Source organism: Melospiza georgiana, chromosome 9 (genome assembly GCF_028018845.1).
Source record: "Melospiza georgiana isolate bMelGeo1 chromosome 9, bMelGeo1.pri, whole genome shotgun sequence".
NCBI classification, from domain to species: Eukaryota; Metazoa; Chordata; class Aves; order Passeriformes; family Passerellidae; genus Melospiza; species Melospiza georgiana.
Genome location: NC_080438.1, coordinates 16,576,496 through 16,598,407, shown reverse-complemented (window position 1 = coordinate 16,598,407; position 21,912 = coordinate 16,576,496). Strand labels below are relative to the sequence as shown.

At 36.9% G+C, this 21,912-nt stretch overlaps 1 long non-coding RNA gene across 3 annotated transcripts in view; it reads right to left on the bottom strand.

Moving 5' to 3' along the window:
* LOC131087055 (uncharacterized) overlaps nt 1–21,912 on the bottom strand; it is a 430,836-nt gene that overhangs the window by 391,243 nt on the left and 17,681 nt on the right. For all 3 annotated transcript variants that reach the window (XR_009114830.1, XR_009114831.1, XR_009114832.1), the window contains exon 3: nt 727–773. This is a non-coding gene — a long non-coding RNA (uncharacterized LOC131087055). The remainder of the gene's footprint in view (nt 1–726; nt 774–21,912) is intronic.

The following is a 21,912-nucleotide window of genomic DNA, read 5'->3' as shown; positions in this document are numbered from 1 at the left end:
GTGCAATGAAATACAATAACCACCTAAAGACTTAAGTCTCAATATAAATGCTTATTTCAAACAGCATGTTGTCATCAGTCAATGGATGATTTTTCCTTTTCATGTAGCATCAAAACCTATCAAGTGTCATTTGGAATTTTCACTTTAGTTCTCCACTGTTCAAGTGACTTAATAGTCACAGTTAAATAATCAAATAATAATTTTTAAAATTGTATTGCAAGTAAGATGAAATGGTACACAGTAAAGACCATTGACACTCTCCTAGAGAATTTTGTTCCTGGATAGATAAACAGTATTTTTTTCTTTAAAAGGAAATTAAAAAGTAGAAGAAATCTGTTCTGGGAAAATGAAAATAGATATTTTTGCTGTTTATCCAGGCTGAATTAATAGTGCTAGTACTCTCAAGGTAACCTGACCTATTCCAGTAAATGTAATTCCTTGCTTTTCAACCAACATTTGAAAATTAGTTTTTCCACTTTATTAATCATATATTAAGTCTATTTCACTTACATCACAAGCTTCAAAGGTTCTTTTTCTTCTAGCCCATCTCTGCATTTCACCCTTAAAACTTGCTTTGCAGTTAAAACATCCATGCCAACAGGTACTGTGACATTCATACATTTTATAAAATAGAACCACAGCACACACATTTAAAAAAACATTTAAAATACACAAATTTTCAGGAATTATTATTATAGATGGTGGTCACACTACTTTAGTACATACCAGAAATTGTAAAGTGTTTTCAAGTGGACTGAAGGGCTTGACCAGTCCTGGGAATGGAAAATAGACCAGAAGACAATGTCAGGTGTTAAAAAATTCCTTACAGAAAGATTCCAAGTCAAAGTCACATTTACTGCATGATTTGGAACTTAAACCATTCCTTTCTGACTCTACTTTCTTTCAGCAGATGTATTTGAGGTGTACAAACACTGAAAGTCTAGACTCCTTTTTACATAAATTTGATTTTTCTACCTTAATTATTGTTGATATTGTACATCATTTAGATGTGATTATGTTATATTTAAGCATTCCTAAATGAACTCACATTAATCTAGTTACCTAAATTAGAGTAGAAAAATTATTTTAATGTGACATCCTGTTAATTTGTTCCTTTGGTACTTTAGCTTTGCATCCCTGGGGCAATACAACCATATCCCATCTAATGCAAGAGTTTCAAAGCTCCAATACAGTACACAAACTGCCAAACATGATCAGAACCACAGGCTATTTAGTCTCACATCCTGTCTCCTGCAGGGAAGATGCTCCAGGGAAAGGTGTAAGAAATCCACCAGTAAGTGATAACAAAATACAATTTGCAATGTGGCCATCCAACACAAACAATGGAAATGGTGATTTTAAGCACAGCTACCATAAGAACAGAGATTAAAAAAATAATAATTATAAGTAATCGCTTTAAAGAACACAGGGATGTTTCTATTATGTAAATTTCCATTCCAGTGAAACTTTGATACAAACTGTGATATTCCATCATGGGCTACAAATAAAATTATTTGTCAGGGCACAGCTATGGACAAGAGAGAAAAACGTGCATTTATTCTATATAATGCTGTTTAAGAAGTGCTTCCAAGTGGCCCACAAATTTTTATTCAGGGAAACTGCTTTTGCTTACGCTTGCTGAAATCAGTAGTAAAACTAACTGTACTGTCTTTGGTTTAGAAGGGCAGAATGGAAAGCAAAATTTAGCCACTGTGAACCTAAAGACACACTTATACAGCTTGTGAACCACACACAGAGGCTAATGATCTTAATCAACAATGCAATTACAGTCATCCAAAGGTCTATATACAGACAGAGCCCTGGTAATATCATAGCTGCAGGAGCCCCACTTCTCTTACTCCATCTGGAAAATAGTATTTCACTGGGCTGAAAGGCCTGATTTTTGTTCTTATCTCTAGTCCAGACTTCAATTCCCATGAAAACTGAGGAGAGAGACCCTGGCTCCCCCCGGTGAAAACTTTCTGAACAGCCCTTTTCCACATCTTCCACGAGAAGGCCCTGCATAAAGGAAGCTACTTTTTGAAGAAGGTTTGAAATGAGCTTCCACAAAAAGCACAGGTCTTTTGCAATAAAACCTGCATCAAATTTTACAGGAAAGGGGAAGATTTCCTTGAAGCACATGAAATCAAGTCTTCTAGCAGTGATAAGGCTAACTCCACATAATGGAACTTTATTTTTTAATATTTTTTCTTGACATAGTAAAAGATTTTCAACTTTGAGATTTTTCAGGAAACTATTTTTGGAATGCCACATGGCAAACCAGAAACTCCAAATATTTCTAGCTGTACATCTTTTTTGTACAGTTTACAGTATAGTCTAACTACATAATCACTTACTTGTCAGTATCATACTTTTTCTCCCACAAAGTCAGAGACAGATTATAATGCTACATAATATTTTTCACCGCCATAATAGTCCACTATGTCTTTAGCAACAAACTTTTCTCTGATTAAATCCTCATCTTTCTTCAGTAAATATTTTTTTTAGTCAGCAGCCATATACTATATAGACTTTTTTCAAGCAATAGCAATGCTTTAAGTTACATTTTGAGATGAGATTTTACTTTGAAGCTAACTTAGCTGCATGCACAGGTATCCTAAAAATGCAAGTCAGATCTCACAATGTCCTCAAACTGGTTGATAAATCTGACAAACGGTCACACTATGCAACAACAGTGGCCAGCCCATGATGAACAAAAATAGTGAATAAACAGCTGAAAAAGAATTTGCACAATGTTTTCTCACATCTTGGAAAATTAAAAATACATCCAGAATACAGCTTTGTTTTGTCCTTGACAGTTAATTAAATATAGCTACCCAGATCATCTGCCAAGCTTGAAATTTGGATAATCATACCTGTAATGTAGAATAAACCTGCAAAGCAGCTGTGACTTACAAAATTATTCACTAGAAAGTACTCAGATATTGGTGGATCAGCATATCCATACTTTGCCCCTACCATGAGAACAGAATACAGACCTGTGGTTAGAGACTGCAGTAGCAGATAACAGATTTACCAGATCTTCTGGCATATAAAAAATGTTCAACAGCACAAAATGCAGAATTATCTGAAGTGATATAATAATTGTACTTCAAAAATAGTAGCTGACAATGTAGTCAAAAGTTGTTTCTTAGAGGGATTTTATAAGTGTGACATTTCTTCCCTTTTGAACACTTAGCCTTACTCTTGCCTCATGCATTTACCATCAGGGTTGTCGAAAGAGGGTGCAGAAAAATGAAGCAGAAAAGAGCAGCACTGAAAACAATACCGCCTATTAAGAAATTATTAAAGAAAACTGTAAAATCTTGATCATAAGAAATGTATTATTTTGAAATCTCCAGAAAATAAAGTCAGAATATAAAATAACTGTAGTCCTGTCATGGGGAATTATTTTCACTGTAGGTGTGTAAATACATACAAACCAGAGCTCTTCCATTTCGGTAAAGAATAATTTAAGGAAGCTGATCTTTACCTCCCCTTTCATCTTTCTTGTAGAAACAAATAATTTCCTTTTGCAGTATCTTGCCTTACTCTTCTCTGAGAAGTTGAGAGTTTGAGCTTCCAGCCAGGCCAGATAATCTGCTAGTAACTACTCTCCCTAGCATAGCCAAAATTGACACAAATGTCTCTTGTAAAAACATTCACTTTTCTGTTTTAAAAGGCATATTAATACATGCACAGTATTTCTGTGGATCAGATGCAGAATATACTCACTAGTTGAAAGTGGTTTTATGGCTCTTTTCCTCTCCAGGAAACTTAATGCTTTGGCTGAATTTTGCTTATGGAGCCATCCCATTTCTGCCTGATAGAGATTTGAAAAAGCCGAATTTCCTTGGAAATTATACCAGGCAACAGCAGGGACACGCTCACCAAGATCAGATTCAGTTGTGAAAGGGGGAAAGAAATTTTAAGGTTTTTTTTAAAAAAGTTGTTTTGACATACGGACTTCCTTTGTACATAAGACAAATAAATTTGAGAAACTGTTTCACTGTACCACATATAGGGCCCTGTAGGGCTTTTCCAGATGAAAGGAAGAGATAGCAGTGTGATCTGCACAGGTGTCCACAGGAGTCTAATCAGCGAACACTGGGACTGCAGAAGGCAGGCACCAAACTAGAGAACCATTACTGCAAATGATGACAAATAGATGAAAACAGCTTGGTTTAATGGTCAGACCTTAAAGTGAACTTGTAAGATCTATATGCAATAAAAGTCTTTAATGCTTTTGCACTGAAGAAATTGATGAGAGAATCAGTGATATACAAGGGAATATGGAGTACCACAGTGCTGTTATAGTACAGTTATTTCTAACAGGAACACTATCTTAATGACTTCTTTGTAGATGTTTTACAATGTAATCAATTGCTGGAACACACATGTGTGTGATGTCTACAATGTCATGCCTAAACCCAGGTTTAATTCGACATATAGGCGGCAAAGACTGCTGGAGCTTTGACATCTCCCACCTCTCCAAGGCTTTCTGTGACTCTGAGCACCTTCATGTTTTTATAAATCTGGTCTATGTCTACTGGAACAGAGGGACTGATTTCTACACAGAACAACATAGCTACAGCTATGAACTGCAACTGCAATTGATTGTAAAAACTTGTATTTCATCTCTTTCTAAATAACTGCAGCTCTGAAGTACAGAATCATGGAATCGTTAAGGCTGGAAAAGAGCTCTAAAATCACTGTGTCCAACGATTAATCCAGAACCACCATGTTCACCACTAAACCATATCCCCAAAACATATGGCAAGTTAAGACCAACAAAACTTTCTTTACCATTTCCAGAGAAAGCTGGTTCCTGTTTCCAAATGGCTATTTACTGAAAAACACATTCAGAAAACTGAAGCAAATCTTTGGAATATGGGTATCCTTAAAGCACTAAAACTTAATCTCCCAGATCTGTAAAAATAAATGTGCTCCATTAATAAATATTTTCAATTGTGTGTCATGCAGAGAGTATGTTAGCAGGCCCTTGACCCTTTACACCAAGAAAAAGTAACAGGAAATTCTAGGAAAACAGAAACATGCCAGTGCTGGACACACAGTGGGAGGGGGTCACAAGGCCAGTGAAGATTGTAAAAGGTGTCTAACGGAAATTGTTCAATTTATTACTTATTTAAAAAGCAATATATACCTTTGCTCTATATTTCCCAGTGCCTGGGAACCACAGATTTTACATGCAGGTAAAGCAGAAGACTGAATGTTCCTCAGCTGGCTGAACCTACCCACTCTTCACTGAAAACCAAGAGCACAGAATTTGAGCCCTCCTGAATCTGTAATTAATCTTAGTAAAAACTCCTTTCATACCTGAGACATCACTGGAAAGAATGTTTGCATAACAGTTCTAAAATGCTAGTGCTGTGGGTGGATATTTTATTCATTTATACATAAATATAAGCATATATAAGACAGAGCTTGGTTCAAAGATCCCCTATCTAATGATATTTCTATAAGTTAAATCATACACGGTAAAATAGTGGGTTTTTTCTAGTGAAGAAAGAGGTAAAAGAATGAAAGTTTCATAAATTACCAGTGGCATGAGATGGCCAGCTTAAGACATCACAAGGATGCTTGATCACCTTTGAAAACCTAGAGCAGGGACCCAAATTACTCTCCCCTCTTGAAAAAACAGCTTGCTCTCTGAAATAGCAAAAATATAGAGCATATGGTCATCATACCACAAGAATAACACAGAGGAAAATAACTGAGACACTATGGTGTCTAAGCATGGTAGAACTGCAGCACAGAAGGAAAAGGGCACATTGCTATTCAAAAGCATTGACTTGTTTGGCCTCTGTGTTTCAGTGGGGACAGACACAAACTACCTGCTCTAATGAAAGAAGGCTGCACTCCCCACCATCGAGTGCAAGAGCTGTCTTTGGACATTCAGAGCACAAAAAAAACTCGTTACTGCTCCCCTATATCTAGCTTCTTGCAATGAAGTTAAAATGTGGCTTTTTATACAAGCCGTGTTACAAGATAATTTCTCCTAAAAAATAAACTAATGAAAAATGCTCTTAAAAAAAAAAGCCTGATCTATGTTTTCAGCCCACACAGATATTAAACCTAGTTTCCTAGACCCTGAAAAGCTAATTATGCATTCAATTAGAGTTTCTTAATAAAGATTAAAACTCTGAAGTCTATTACAGGCCCATATTTAATTCAACTGCCATTTTATCCATGCCATGAAAGTGTGAGTGGTAACAATGAATATAAATTATAATACATGCCATAGAGTGAATGCTATTTGTCCAAGTACGTTACTATAAAGAATTAAATTTTGCTATCGGTTCCATAATCTAGTTAAAATTGGTATTCTTTATTTGGTCTTTCAATGTAGTCCAATTTCCTACTTTGAAAAACAAATTCTAGGGAATAAAGAAAAGAGATTAATTTATCATTAAGACTCTGCTTAATTGAAGTCAATTCCGAACAAACTTGAATTCAATTTCTACTCATTAAATTGAATGTGCTCTGCGTTTCTCTCTGCATTGCTTTGAGCAAGCAGCTGAGAACAAGGGACTAACATCAAAATTATTAAATTGAGGAGATTTTATTTGGTCTTCACATGCCAGAGCTGCTTTGATGAGGAGCTGTTTTGGCACTGAAAGGAAACGAGAGCAGCTGGAGGAAAAATCAAATGAAACTAAGCCTCGGAAAATTGAAGAAAACGCAAGCTTAATAATATTTAATAATTAAATTTCCACAAACAATAGCGGCAAATGAAGTAATCTGCAAAGTCTGTGAACTCATTTGCATAATTGATGCCGGTCCCCTGTAAATGAATAATGAAGATAATAAAAGATGTTTCTAAAAATGGGCACAATAACAGCAAATTTCATCAAGCCGCGCGCTCTGATTAATCTGCTCTTGCAAATCAGCAGTGCGGGGGGACGCGTGATTACCCGCGCGGCGGCCGGCAGCAGGCGGCAGCGGGGCCCCGGCCCTGCACCTGGCCCTGGCCCTGCCCCGCCCCGGCTCCCGCGCCCGCCTCACACTGGGGGCAGCACCGGCGGCCCCCTTGGGCGGCCTCCGGCCTGGGGCCGCCTGCAACCCAGCGCCCCCGAGCCCGAGGCGCCCCCGGGACCCCGCGCTGCTGAGGCACAGCCCGGGGGCAGCGGCGGGGCCGGGGATGCCCCCAGCCGTGCGGCCTGTACGGCCCTTGTCCGCCGGGGCGCCGCGGCCAGGAGCAGCCGGGGCCCGAGGCTGCTCCGTCCGTGCCGGGAACCGCCCGCTCTGCCCCGCGCTTGGGCCAGGGCACAGCTCTGCCCTTCAGGCTGCCCTGAGCAAACCGCGGATTTCTTACTCAGCGCCCTTCCCGCAAGCCCAAGGCCTCTCCTAGAAAACGCAGTTTCCAGCAGCCTAGGACAAGGGCCCGGCCTGGTAGGGCCCTTCAGGACTGGACAAGGTCTGGCTCGGGCCACTGAGCACCCGCAGTTTCAGCGCAGCCTTTCAGTCCTATCAACACTCGTTTATTTCTAAGAATAAGCCTTGCCATGTGTGTACCATCCAACCTTCACTCTGAGGGAGCCCCTCATGACACAACGCATCGCCCAACGCTTCACACAGCAGTCTCTGCTCTTCACAGATGAAGAGTAAGTGCCACAAGTACGAGCTGTTGGCCAGGTTGCTATCTGGCTCAAGTGTTAGTAGCCATAACATACTAATTTCAAACATACTACTCAGTTTATCCTGATTTAGCTACTCCCACAAGGGTCCAACTACACAGATTTCACTGGCATTAATTAGTGATTTTCACAAGACCAGAATTTTTCACAGATTGGGGAAAAAAAAAATTGAGAAAACAGTTATTCTGCTTCCTGAAGCTGATGCATAGGCTGGCAGTGGACACTATGCATTGGAAGCAGGAAAGTATTCCAAAAGGCAGTATCTTTTTAGAATACAGCACCACACTCTTTTACAGCATTTAGAAATATTCACTTAGAAGTGAATTAGGGGTTTACTCATAGGGGATTACTCATAGGACTATTTACAGGATCAAGCCCCAAACTGTTAATCTGTAGATACAGTTTACTATTCAGTTGCCTGAAACAAGTTATCTGTCAGACCATTAAACAATTTCATTGAATGAGAACTTTTCGCTGTATGTAATATTTAAGTACTTTATAGCCAAAGTACAAGATACTCTCTATTTTAATTGCTCAAATTCTTTTACTCAAATTATGGATCAATCCACCTTAACAACTAGAATTTGTTTGAAGTAAAGGGCATGTATTTCATTACAGAGTGGAAACTCCAATACTAGACACTCCTAGGATAAGTCTTTTATATCAGTCTACTGAAAAACACAAAAACCCCGTCATTTTCTCTTGCTTATGATAATTTTTAAGCTGCAGTTCCATCTATTTAATTTGGTGAAAAAACACCACCTCACTTCCTTGAACATGAGGAAGACTGCCCTTTGTGGCAAGTATATGTCCTTCATCTTTCCTTCTGCATTGATACAAAACAATTGTTTAAACCTAATTATTAAACCTATGTGCAGCACTATATACACCTGAAATACAGTTTGATATATCATAATTAATACAAAGATCTCATGGGTAAACTGCATTCAGTACATACAAAAGCAGTTAAGCCATTCAAACTAGAATGAGCAGTTTTTTCATGAGCTTGATGGATGCCCGCAGACCTGCACGGCAAGAAAGAAAAAGGTTTGATTGTGTTAATAGGCATATAGGTAATTGTTTCATTAGGGAAATAGGGACAGATCCCACTATACAGAATACAAATCTATATTTTGCAGCTAGGAAGATAGCTTTTAATTCTATCCCTTTTTTTTTTCTTGTAATACTCGAGGAATAATTCTGCTCCCAGTGTAAGTTAGGGCAGCCTTAGAAGTATTACAACTTCAGCAACTTTGCCACTGAACCTAAGGATCCTCCTTTTGGCTGTGTATCAATGAAGCACAACATCCAGGGCACATAAGCACAAAACAGGCAAGAGCCAAAGGGAGTACTGAGAAACATCAAGCACAAGAGTCCTCCCACTAAACAGTACAAGAACCATGGACCAGGACTCAGGATCCTGAGTCTGAGGGGTTTGTAAATGTAGGAGTCAAAGATGCCACTAATAAGGGAGACGACATTACCAAATATGTGTGAATATAACTTTGGATTCAATTTCTGATAGACGTGATGTATTTGGGGTCAAAGCTAGTTATTGTAATGAATTGGGTTCTATGTTCTAAAAGCAGATGTTTGGTTAAGTATTATCAGATGGTAATATATGTTGATATAAATCTGATTTTATTTTGAAGAATCATTTTTTATTTCCTCCTTTTTTTGAGCACTATCATTGTTACACTGTTAGAAGTCATTATCAAAACATCTTTGTCTGATAGTAGGACTGGGAATAATTAGATTTAGTCCAGTCCAGTCCAGTCTAATGACTCTGGTGCATTGACTTAAGACCTGACCTTTGTTGACTAATTAAAAGGATTCTGTACCAGATGCAAGTGTTGTGATTGTTTTTGATGCCCTACGGCACTTTTGGTCAGAAAAAAGATTCTACTTTGCTATTCTCAGCATGTTTTAGTTGAGGTATTTTCCATCTTCGAAGAGGAATAAATGTGTTGTTAATTCTTTGCCTTTCCATCCAAAATATTGTTTAAAAATGTTCTCAAGTCTTCACCTCAATGAAACACTAATTCAGAGATCCTGAGCCTGTGAAATATCTGGATAAACTTATGATTTATAAAAGCAGGAACAGTTCTTATTATTGGAGTTTTTTCTTTCTCCCTTTCCTCCGCTTTCCCATTCTTAGAATGCCTATGAATCCCATGCCCTGCTCCATCAAACATTCCAGTATTGCATCTACATAGACTCACTCTATCCAGACAGCATCCTAAAATACAGATCTTCAGCATATCCCCATTTTTGTCCCCCAGTGTTCCAAAGAAAAATGGACAGAATTTAGCAACTCTTGCAGGAAATTGTTCCATTTTAAGTTTCACTTGGTCTTAGTTGACAGTTTTCAGGCAGAAGCAAAATTACATTGCTCTTAGTGCAGACTGGATGAGCTCTCATTGCAATGGGAGGAAAGGATTAAGGCTCATCCTTCCTTCACCCCTGATTTCTACTGTTCCTAAGTGGAGTTGGTGGGTTTTATCTGCAGAGCCTCTCAGTAAATCTGGGCAATATCTTCATAGTCTGAGTCAATCTGGGAAGCTGTGTTAGACTTTTTGTACTCCCTTTATCATTCAGCTGCCATCTTTGCCTCTATAGTCACAGTTAACCTGTCAATGTACTTGCTGTGAAACAAGGTTTCTGCGACCATTCCAGCTGGGTTTTTTTCATCAAATGCATCTTGAAATTGTGTATGATGGTCTTCCATGTTAACTGGCCCTAAAGACTGTACACTTCAGCTAAGTGTTCTCCCCTATTTCAAAATAAAAGAAAAATTCAAAATTGGCCAGCTGACGTGACTTCTCATACTTTTGGATATCTTCCTGTGGGAGATTTCTCTTCAAACCTTACACCGTTACATTGCCTAAGTTGAGTTTTGTGGCCATTTTCATATTTTAAATGTTCCTTTTTATTTGCTAGTCTGTAGCTGTTCCTAGATTAGTAATGGAGAAGACAGATATAAAGGTGTCACGTGAACTTCTGACCTGGCTTAAAGACTGATAAAAGTATCACTAGAGACTGTATTTCATCTACCTATTCTCATAACTAGGGCTCATAGTGTCACAAATTTAGTCATAGTTGGTGACATTTGGTTATGCAACGTGCTTTTTTCTTTTAGTAAGGGAGATTTACTGTTGCACTATACTAACTTCCATATAACAGCAAGGAGCAATGGATAATCACAATAATCTTATTGGAAAGCTGCTGTTGAAGGGCTATTTGGCCAGAATGTTAAATTGACTATTTAATTGCACAAACAGCATTATATAAAATGAAGAAAATCCAAAGGGAAAATCTTCACCCAAGATCAGTAGTGCTACCAAAAAAACATTCCGGAGCAATTTTCTCTGGCTTGTTCAGCATCATCAAACCATTAATTCTAGGTGATACTTTCAATGACACTCCCTCAGAGGAACAATATTAGGCATTCACTTGTATGATCTTCACCTTGTATGAAGAGAATGAATAAAAAATGAAGTTCTTCACTGTGAACTATTCTCGACTAGCTATTTTCATTTAAAAAAATGTTTATTTTACTTTGACAGTCTGAAGGTTAAATTAACTCTGAGTTTTCTGTTCCACCATGAAGCTAGTGGGAAGACTCAGAGCATGCTGCTGCCTCATAAGATAGTAAAGGAAGCAATAAAATATAGCTGAAATGTTAACACACTAACACTATTAAGTGTCTAAGTCACAAACTCATCAAAAACTTTCTGACCAGCGATGCTTTCTTCTGTCTAGAGCATTCAAAATCTTGATTACTGATACAGAGCCAAAGAAAATAAAAATTAATTAGGATGCTGCCTCAAAATAAACATTCCCTGGGATGCATTTTGAATGCCATGCAGTGTTTCCTATGCATTCCACAACTTGTCTGTATAACTCCAGTAGTGATACTGTTCTCCTGAGCCAGATGCAGAAAGGATTGAGGTTCTTTTTCTCGTTTAAGGATTTGATCCCAATTTGCTGCCATTGCCTAAACAAGAGAGAATATTTTGACCACCCTGACTATGAAAGAAGCATAAAAGTGTATTGCCGTACATATGCCTTTCTCCTTCTTAGTAAAACACTGTAAGCAGACATTAGGACATACTCTGCAACACAAATTTTCTAATTGCCTTCTCTCTGTCTTTAGTGACTCTTAACTGAATTCACATGGACAGAGGGTTTTCTAAACAGTGAGGATTTTTTTGAAAAGGTTGAAACTACTAGTCTTTTAGCTGAGGTTACCAAGATCTATGTGGAGAATAGCACGTGTCACTGCAGTCATCTCACAAAATACATACACTGCACTGGGCAGCTACACTGAGAGTCATACCAGCTTTTTGTTGAATAAACTTGTAAAGCAGAGCAGTAGTGGAAATATTTGCTACCAGCTCAGAGAGAAATTAGTTCAGAGCCTTTTGAAATAATTGTTCTGTGCTCTAGCTGATAAACCACAGCCTATTTATTATACTATTTATGCCTCATTGTTCAAAATGTACTTGCCTATTATGAAAGACTGCTACATTGCTAACTGAATGAAAATCTTAAATATACAGAGTCCTACCAACTCTTTGTGGAATATCTTTTGAAAGTGTATCTGCAGTTGGATATTCAGACTGACTAGTTGTCTTAATTTATGCAAATATAGCCTATAGCTAAAAGCTTTGTATATTTGTTTCCCATGGTATTAGTATTCAAAAAATGGGACATTCTTTCAAGGGCATTTTATAAATGCAGAACTATAATTTATATAGCAAATTAAAGCTTATACAAAATGTGTGCACTGAGCTACAGATTAACATATTTAATTTCACTATTACCTGCAAACCTATTTTTTTCCATCCACTGCTCTAATTAGCCATATAAAATCAAGTCAATATATTGTAAGCAATTATTTTAGTGGGAGTAGAAAGAGAATCTGAATTAAATATATGGTAAGAGATAATATCTTATGGAAATTAATATACTCATTTGTGTCAAGAAAAATGTGTTCCAGCTAAATTTTATAAGATAGTTTGGAGTTCAAACATATGACTCATGTAGAAGTTGTAGTTTTATAGCTCCTAAGATGTTAGACTGTGGATCTGCTTTTAAGTTCTTTATTAATGTGCCAGTGCTCATTCTTTGATAGCTACAGATTGTCAGTAACTACTGCCATTTCATACTGTGAAATTGTTCTTATTATGAATATTCACTCCCCCTACAGTCAAATGTGTAAACTGTTAGTAACTCTGTATGTTAAAAGAAGGGGTTTTTCCATAATTTAAATGTATAAATCATACCTGGCTCTTCATATTGTTTTATTATTCATTTTTATTTTTGTAACTATTTACTTGAGAGAATTAAATGATGGTGAAAATCAAAATGCATCCTTCCTTTCACTGAAAACAAAAAGTAATCCTATAAAGAGTAATTTTTTTCTTTTATCCTCAAAAAGTATGAAAACTAAATATGAAAACTCTTTTTAAGGAGTAAGAAAAAAAAGTGATCCATGTGATGATGAACTTCAGCTGTTTCCTCCTAATACAGTTTCCAATTGTGATGGTATTCAGACAGCACAAACTGTTTTCTAGCAGTAAGAGCATTTAGCTAATCAAGTTGTTGCAATTCAGGATTTTGCACTCAATTTCAATTGTGGAGTCTGCAATATATGCCACAGTTAAGTTCCTTTTAAAAGAAGGATAAGAGACTCAGTTCCTCTTACTTCTTGCTCCTAACTACATGGAAGTCTGGTGGCTGCATAACTATCTCCTGGCTTTAGAGCAACTTTTCCCCATTTCTTGGCATAGAACTTGCTGTCTGACATAGCTGCCTTATACTTCTACTCTGCCCTGGGAGATAACATGGAATCTTACTGCTTGGAAGCGCCTCCCTAAAAAGGCAAGCAGAAAATAAAATCTTTTAGAAAAGGTGCAAAAAATTGGATTATGTTTTTGTCATTTTGCCTCCAGCATCACACAAGAAGCACTAATGCACAAGAAACTTCCTGGATCTAGAACTGTAAAGAGAAGTCTTCCCATCTCATGAAAAATCAAAGTTTCCAGATGTTTTACTGTTTCTTGTCTGAAAAAATGAGTGAACACTACAAAAATGTTTCAGTTCTTCCCTTAGCATTCTTTCACATTCCAGCTGAGCATCCTGGCCACTTGAAGTCTGAGGTAAGTTGTTCTCAAACTTCCCACTGTAGCCTTTTTATCTTCTATGAACAGAAAAATCTTCATTTTAAGAACCTGTTCCTGGGCAGAACATCAACTACTAACCAGCCTTAAGCAGCTGTATTATAAATGTTAAAAAAACCCCACATATACACACACACACACATATACATTCTCCTATGAAACAGGTGGGTTTGGAGAAATCATCATCTCAAGTGAAACTCATTCTGTTTTACAAATCCAAAATAGTTTCTCCAGCTATAGGAGGAATAATTCCCAATCTTTATATTTATGTGTAGAAGTAAAAGAAGTGTGTACAAAATACTTTTAAATAAAACTTTCCTTAACTTTGTAGTACAAATTGGCAACATGGCCTCAACCCAATCTGTAAAAATATGTGGAAGAACTTCCAGTGTGACAGCTAAACTTGCACTCAACATAAAGTGCAGTAGGAGTGACAGAAAAAGTGACAGACAAATTAAAGAGCTACCTCTGTTTTAGCAATTTTTTTGTGACAGCATTTTAAAAGTTTGCTGGGCAATTACTCTAAAATGACAGTGTACTGCTGAGCAGGTAGTACACTGAGTACATAAAAGAACTTGTCAATAGCTTTCAAACTCACAGGAGCTTTAGTATACATCATTACATAATTAAAATATTAATTTATATCAGCTTTTACAGATGTAAAATTGTTGCTGCACCCATTTTGCTAATTAACTCTGACATTTATGCTTTTGCATAAATGTTAAATACTTCAGAGATAGCTCATTTCTACATGCTAGTTACTAGCCTGTATCAATCTGCTTGTAATATCAGAACCAAAAGACTAAGTACCCAAATATGGCCAACATTTGGGTCAGTGATGACCTTTTGCATATAATTTTTCTTCCTCAGTTTTTTCAGCTATCGAAGTCCAGCCTTTGGGGGGCTGTAAAAATTTTTTTTTCCATGCAGCATTTTAAAGGCATGTTCATTTTATTGTAGCAGAAATTATGTGACATATGAGTTGAGTTTTTTTTCAAAAGAAAATGGTTTGCCTACAAAGCAGATACAAATATGGTCATGTAACAGAAAATAAGTAATACTACTGAAGAAATATTTTGCATCCGCTTTATATTACATACCTTCTGTGTGCTTTTTTGGTACATATTTGCTCAATACTAATAATGGACCACTTTAACAGTTTAAAGATTCTCTGCATATTTCAGTAAAAATTGAATAAGTTTTCTTTTCCTCACACATATCAGAGGTTTTCCAATCACTTTAAAGAAGTACTCTCCTAATCTTCCCAGACAAAGTGACTAGTTACATTTTTCATCACATTACTCTGGCTTATGAGGTGTTAGAATAAGATGATACAAATTTAGTTTATATCAGAATTATTAAAGTGATTCTAATGCTTTTAGCAAAAAATATTAATCCTGGACAAACTCTGCTCATGGACAGTCAAAGCAAATAAATAGGGCTTTTCACTTCCATCATACAAGTTTAAATCTATTCTACTTTAGTATTGTCCAGAAATTAACAGGTGTAAGCTGGCCTAAGTTCCCTGTAGGAAACCAGTACTAAAACAGATGGAGATATACAGTACTGCAGTATTTTGTTATATACTGAAAGGACTTATGAGCCACCCAGGCCTCTCTTCTATCTCATCAATACTTTTAATGGTAGTGTGTAAATGTGGGGGAAAAGGTAAATGCTAACCAAGAGGATTTCCTATCAGCCACGTCAAATATCTCCCGTTGTGTTCTTTCCCCAGTCCTTCATACAGATTTGTACTTGGGGTCATCTCATGGCACACTTTGCATCCTGCTGCTACAGAATAGAGCCAGTGTGACAGCCTAGTACCAGTGACATGAATTTTCAGAAATTCTTGAACATTTCTAGTTTTAAAAAGCAATGCATTGGAATAGTACTGATAGAGTTAAAGCCAGTTCAATGTTTTCTGAAATTAAAGTGCTTTTTTTAAGCAACACAATACAAACCATCACTGTTATTAAAGATAGGCTGTAGCTGGTGCTTCCCAATAATACTTGCTCAAACCCACACTCAGATAATTTTCTTCATTCATACAGAAAACGTGTGGGGAAGATGTTTCCAGTGACATCATAGCCAGTCGTGTAGGTGAAGGGTATTCTGGAACTCTGCTGCATTGGCTGCAATGTGTCTAAAGTCCTGTAGCTATCAATCTCAACCCCTGCCCTCTACCTGTTTAAAGACATTGCACTGCTGAAGAGTAGTTCACAAACTTTCATGTACTATTCACAAAATGTATGAAATTTTGCACCTTAAGATTCTCTTTCACCTCAAAACCCAGTTCTGTTCAAATACTGCAGTATCTAGATTCATGCCAGCAAGTGCAGCACTACCACAAAATAATACAAGTCCAGCTCTCCATTAGATCTTGCAAACCAATATGCAGGAGGTATTGTGTTAAAACAGTAACCTTAATCCTAAAATATTTCTTAAAAGCTGCCTTCCAAATTCTGGAAGTTTGAGCCACATAAGGTTATTAGGTTATCAAGTTTTGACCAGCAGTTATATGCACAGTTCAAACACACTTCTAAACATCTGGTCAATAGCTGTACCCTATTCAAGTATTGAAAGTCATCCTCATTGATCTTGTAAGAAAATAACCAAAAATCACAATACAGCAAAGAAATACCATGTTATACAGTACTTTTAAAAATTATTAAATTGTTATAGAATAATTCCCAGTGTTTCATATCACATAAATGTGTATTTTGAAGATTTGTGCCATCTCTCCAATCACACTCACAGGAAGCAAAATAATGCAAAAGCAACAGTACAAAATGTAGTTAATATTGACATTAAACTATGTATCAGCTACTCCAGGTGTTATGAAGTAAACTTAAATCTACATCACTAAGGAAATTCAGCAGTAAGAAAACAGTTTTCCTCTGAGAAATGTGGCAAAACTTGCAATACACATTTCTCTCACTGAATTAACTTCTCCTTAGTTACAACAGTCCAACTGGAGTGTCAAAAATGGCTTTAGTAACACAAGAGTTCAAACTGCATTCAGGCAGAACTCCCATCAAAATAAATGGGAATCTTTCCTACAGCTTTATTTCTGAAAATGCATACTCATGTGGCTATTGAAGGCCACAGGCCTGCATGTTTAAAATTAACTCCACATCAATGTATGGGCTCAAAGCCTAAAGAAGAAGTAGAGAACTGAACCTTACAGGAACAATGGCTCAGAGATTCCAAAAGGAATTGCTTAAAAAACTTATATTAAGAGTGCAATGCTTAATGCTTCTAGTCTCCTTTGAAAAATCTCTTCATTTACCTCAGCTATTTCCTGAGTAGCTCAAGCCTTCTGTGTGCCAGGAAAAAAGAGAAGAGATATCCTCACTACCTTAACTATTCATGCACTAGGATTCATGCACTATATGAATAGTTTTGATCCAGATCAAGTTCTACACTTTATCAAATAGCATAAATATCTAAATATGATAATGCTAGACCTGTATTCATTAGTGCTTTAGTCAATGGGGACATATTTGTAACAGTAAGACACTGTCACTTCCGAGGGAAAAGATCATTTTGTGACAGGTAAATTATTGCTATATCTCATTAGGAATGCTACGTTCCTGTGCTAAGATATATCAATTGCAAACGGGTAATCATCATAATAGCATCAAGATGTTGCTATATATAATCTAGAAATCAGAAGAATGTGTTCCCCTTGGGCCTGCACTGAAATTTCAGTGCAATTATCAATACTTTACAATCAATTTCTGCTAACTTTTCTCCCATAAATCAACAGTGCACACCAATACCAAACAACCAAAGCATTCCTTTAGATGGGCAGCTCTTCAAGATCCCAAGCTTTAAAATTACAACTATTTCTCTAGTTCAGAATCAGCTGTATCAGTGTCATCTCATTCAGCAAGGAAGTCTTAGAGACCTCTGCCTGATGCTAGGGAGCACTAATAGTGTCATCTGACCTGAAGTGATCCTGGGCATCCCCTGAGAGTCTGGTTGCTCTTACATGCAATTCTCTGTCCATAGGTTCTACTGTACCAATCTGGTGGGATTGGCTGTACCCATACGGACAAAAATAGAAACTTGAGACCTCAGAAATACTGACAACCTTTCCTCCTGTTACACAGCTAAAATAAGCCACAAGAAATATAAATATTTCTAGTATCAGGCATTTCAAATTGAACTAAAATTTCCTGCAAAAAGGAAGTCAGTCCTTTCCCCTTGATTTACTGCACTGACAAAGGAACCCCTCCTGATTTACATTAGAGCATGTGAATCAAAACTTGCTATTAGATATGTCAAAATATTACCTCATAAATTTTTAGAATCAGAGATTACACCATAAGTATTTTTAATGAAACCTAAAAACAGAAAAGTGAATTTAAGTCTTTAATTCATTAAGAGCTAAACTTTCAAGGCTGAGGGACATACATCACTTCTAGGGGATTCCTAACAAATCTAGATTTTTCACCATGATAGGAAAATGTGACCAGAGTAATAATACATGGTGTTATATACTGCTACACAACTTAGAAAAATTACATCTGCTACTGGATAGATGTGGAAAGAGTCTGCATTAGCAAGCTTCCTGCTGGGTCTCAAACATACATCAGTAATGGTTTGTTTTCGGCACAAGAAAAATTGCCATTGTCATATTCCAAAGTAAGCGTAAATTGTTTTATTATAAACTCCCTGTTGGTCCCTGTTTAACTGAGAAATCATTCAATCTAAATTTATCTTTTCTCTGTGGCAAGGCCATGTGCTGGTATCACCAAATTTTGCCTCAATAAGACCAGTATTTCTGTAAAAGACAGACTGCACTCTTGATCTTAAGCAACCTACCATACATTAACTCTTAGTTTGCCCTCATTTCCTTTGATTTATAATCCAAGGCACTCAGTTGCATGAAGAAAAAACCTCATTGTTGTTGATTCACAAGGCAATCAGTCTCTACAAACTTCTATGATGCTTGACAATTCAACATTTATGCATATGAAAATATAGATTTCAGAAACACTAAAAATTAATGAAAACTGTCCCCTATTTATATGAATTCCTGTAGCCTCAATAGAAAGAAATCCTAGTCCAGATTAGTAATGATAGATATACCTGTTCCAGCTATCCTCCATGCACTTCGTTTTCATTTGATTTGCAAGAGAACTGACCTGCTTAAATAATGTCACTTAAATGTACACAAAACCAATATGTAGCCTTTTTTATTTTCCTTTTTCTACATTTTTTGCTCTTCCATCTTATCTTTAGCATCTGATGGCAACAGGGTAAGTGTCAAAGACTCAAAAAGAACAGCAAAGCAAGCACTCAGACATCATACAGGCTCCAATTAGCATGAGAAGGTGTTATTGTTGTGTCCAAGCTCCAGCAAGGAAGGCTTTGTTGACGATGTAATTTTTCACACGTTGTGCCATGAAATGTCAACCTGAAGCAAAATCAAATCCACCACTCCTAATGTCACAAACAGCTCCATTATACCATCAAGAGCACAGCTGAGGAAATAGAATGAAGCTAGGTCCCCAGTAAATACTTATCTGCTAAAGATTAAAAGTGTTATATGCATTGGAAATATTATAAGTTTGATTTTTATATGTACACATCTGCCCACATTCAAAAAGGGATAGACTTGTTTAAAACAAAACATTTCCTTTAAATTTTTTTAATTGGCAATTACAAATAAGCAAAGCATCCTTCCTACCCACTAATTTAACCTCTAGGGAATAGCAATATATTTTGCATCTTACCACTCTTCACTGAAAACCTGGAGCAATTTCTATACTTTCTTTAAGAAAGGAGGTTGAAAAACATGATGTTACTAGAAACTGTGGGGATCCACTGTTTTCTGTCTCCAGCTTCTCCATGTTCTCACAGGCCAAAGTAGCAGCCAGCTCAGTGTGACTTGCACAGGCAAGGCAAGCCAAGCCAAGTCAGGTGGTATGTGCTGTCTCACAAGAAAGAAGAAGACAGGATTGCTTCTCTAATTATGCTAATGAAGGGCATCCTTAAAGCATGTAATTCATTCCTCTTTTATAGGGCTTTCCAGAAGAGGATATTTACTGAAGGGCATAGCATGTACTATTTTAAAAATAAACTATTATTTACTGAACAGAAAAAACCCAGTCCTTTCAAATATTGTTTTATAATGGGATTTTTCCAGCTCTTCTTCTGCACCAGGTTTGGGTTTTTGTTTGGTTTTTTGGGTTTGTTTGGGTTGGGTTTTTTTGGGGTTTTATTTTTTTTTTTAATATCTGGTTTAAGTAGAAGCCCCAAGTGGTGAAAAATGACAGTTTACTTCAGGTGACTGGGAGATCTTCCAAATTAAGAAGGGAGTATGTCAATGATATTTCTGCAGTATGCAGAAATTTAAGCATTTATCTGGATAGTGGGTGCTAGCCTATGGCTTTGATGCAGCTTAAACTGAGTAGGGGTTATTTCCTGTGCAAGGAAAGAGAACCTGAGTTCACCTCTGTCCCTCCTGCCTCGTTGCTGTGTTTCCATTCAAAAGCACAGGATGGAGAAGCTGGAGAGTTCCTGGAGCACACTGCTGCTCCCCACTGCCGGCTGGTAGGTCCCAGCCAGCCCAGCTGGGGCTAATTTAAGAAGTCACAGGTGCAGCAATAATCTACCAGCAGGAACTAAGTTGTTGTTGTTACACTTTTGGGTATAGAACTGCGCCTACAGACTGAGATCTGTCTCGGGTATGAACTTACATCAGGCCTGCTAAGACCGTAAATCTTCAGCAGGGACCTCAGAAATTGGAGAGGAAGAGAAAATTTAGCTCTTCCCTGAGTTTTGGAATATGTGATTCACTTTGTTATTCTGGAGATCCCCTAGTCTACAATGAGATAAAAATTAAGAATATTTGTAAGGAAAATGAGTGACTTTAGCTGCTACTGGCTTTCTGTCCTGTTGAAAAAAGCAGTTTGTGAAATATCATTAGATAGTTTCTTGTAGCAGCATGATATCTCTTTATTAAAACCCATTGATGTAACTAGGAAGCAAAACTATTGCTAGAGAAAAGCACATATCCCAGTTATTATCTTCACATGGGTATGTTTCAGAAAGACTTACATTGGGCCAATGAATAATTTGTGGGTTTTCTTTAAAAAAAATTACTGTCTCATGATATTCAAGTATAAATTTAACCTTTCTTTGGACAAGCATCTAACAATGAAAAAAGAGATTATTAATTTGAATATAACAGCCTTAGAAAAAAAAAGATTTTTTATTAGTCAAAGTCAAGAGCAATAACTGTGCGTACAAGAAACACATCCAAAATGTGGTATGCTTAGTGGTAGAATCTCACCTATCCCAGAGCTACCAAAACCCAAAAATGTCTTAATGAATATGAGTGTATAATTCTGACAAAAAAATGGAGAAAGTGTTCACCTTGTGAATAAAGAAGCACAGAGACCCCATTAAAGAACATACTAGAGCTGGAGAATGAAAGCTAGGAAACCACTGTAGATAAAACAGGAAATAAAAAGCAGCCACATACATTGGATTTCTGAAGACTTTTGAAAAGGCAGTAGTTGAGAAAAACAAAGTAGAAGAAATCAAAGCAAAGTTTATTTTTTGACATTTCCCTTCCAAGACCAAAAAATACAGATAGGTGAAAAAAGCATTATCTGAGGATGATGTGAACACACTAATTGGCAGCCTGGAGAGTGAGTACTGAAGGGACTTACAAGGTGAAGAACATTCCAAGTGCTGGGAGAAATTACTTGCACATTAATCATTCACCATCTGGGAAAGAATTAGAATGCCTACCCACTCCTCAATGACCACAATTTCTGGGGTTTATTGTGGTTCGAATATTATTTAAATCAAAAATATGAACAAGTTAAAAATATTTTGTTTCACAACACATTTCATTGCTATCAGTTTTCTACTAACAAGAAGTGCTAAACAGAAGTCCTTTCATACCTGACTTACTTGTTCTATTTCAAAATTCAGCTAGTCAATCAATTTATTTCTATCTGTACACTTTAAGAAACATGTTTGGAATGAAAAAATACCCTTTTTAAGGCTGCCTTTCTCCCATCTCCAATTTTGTTCATTCTAGCTGT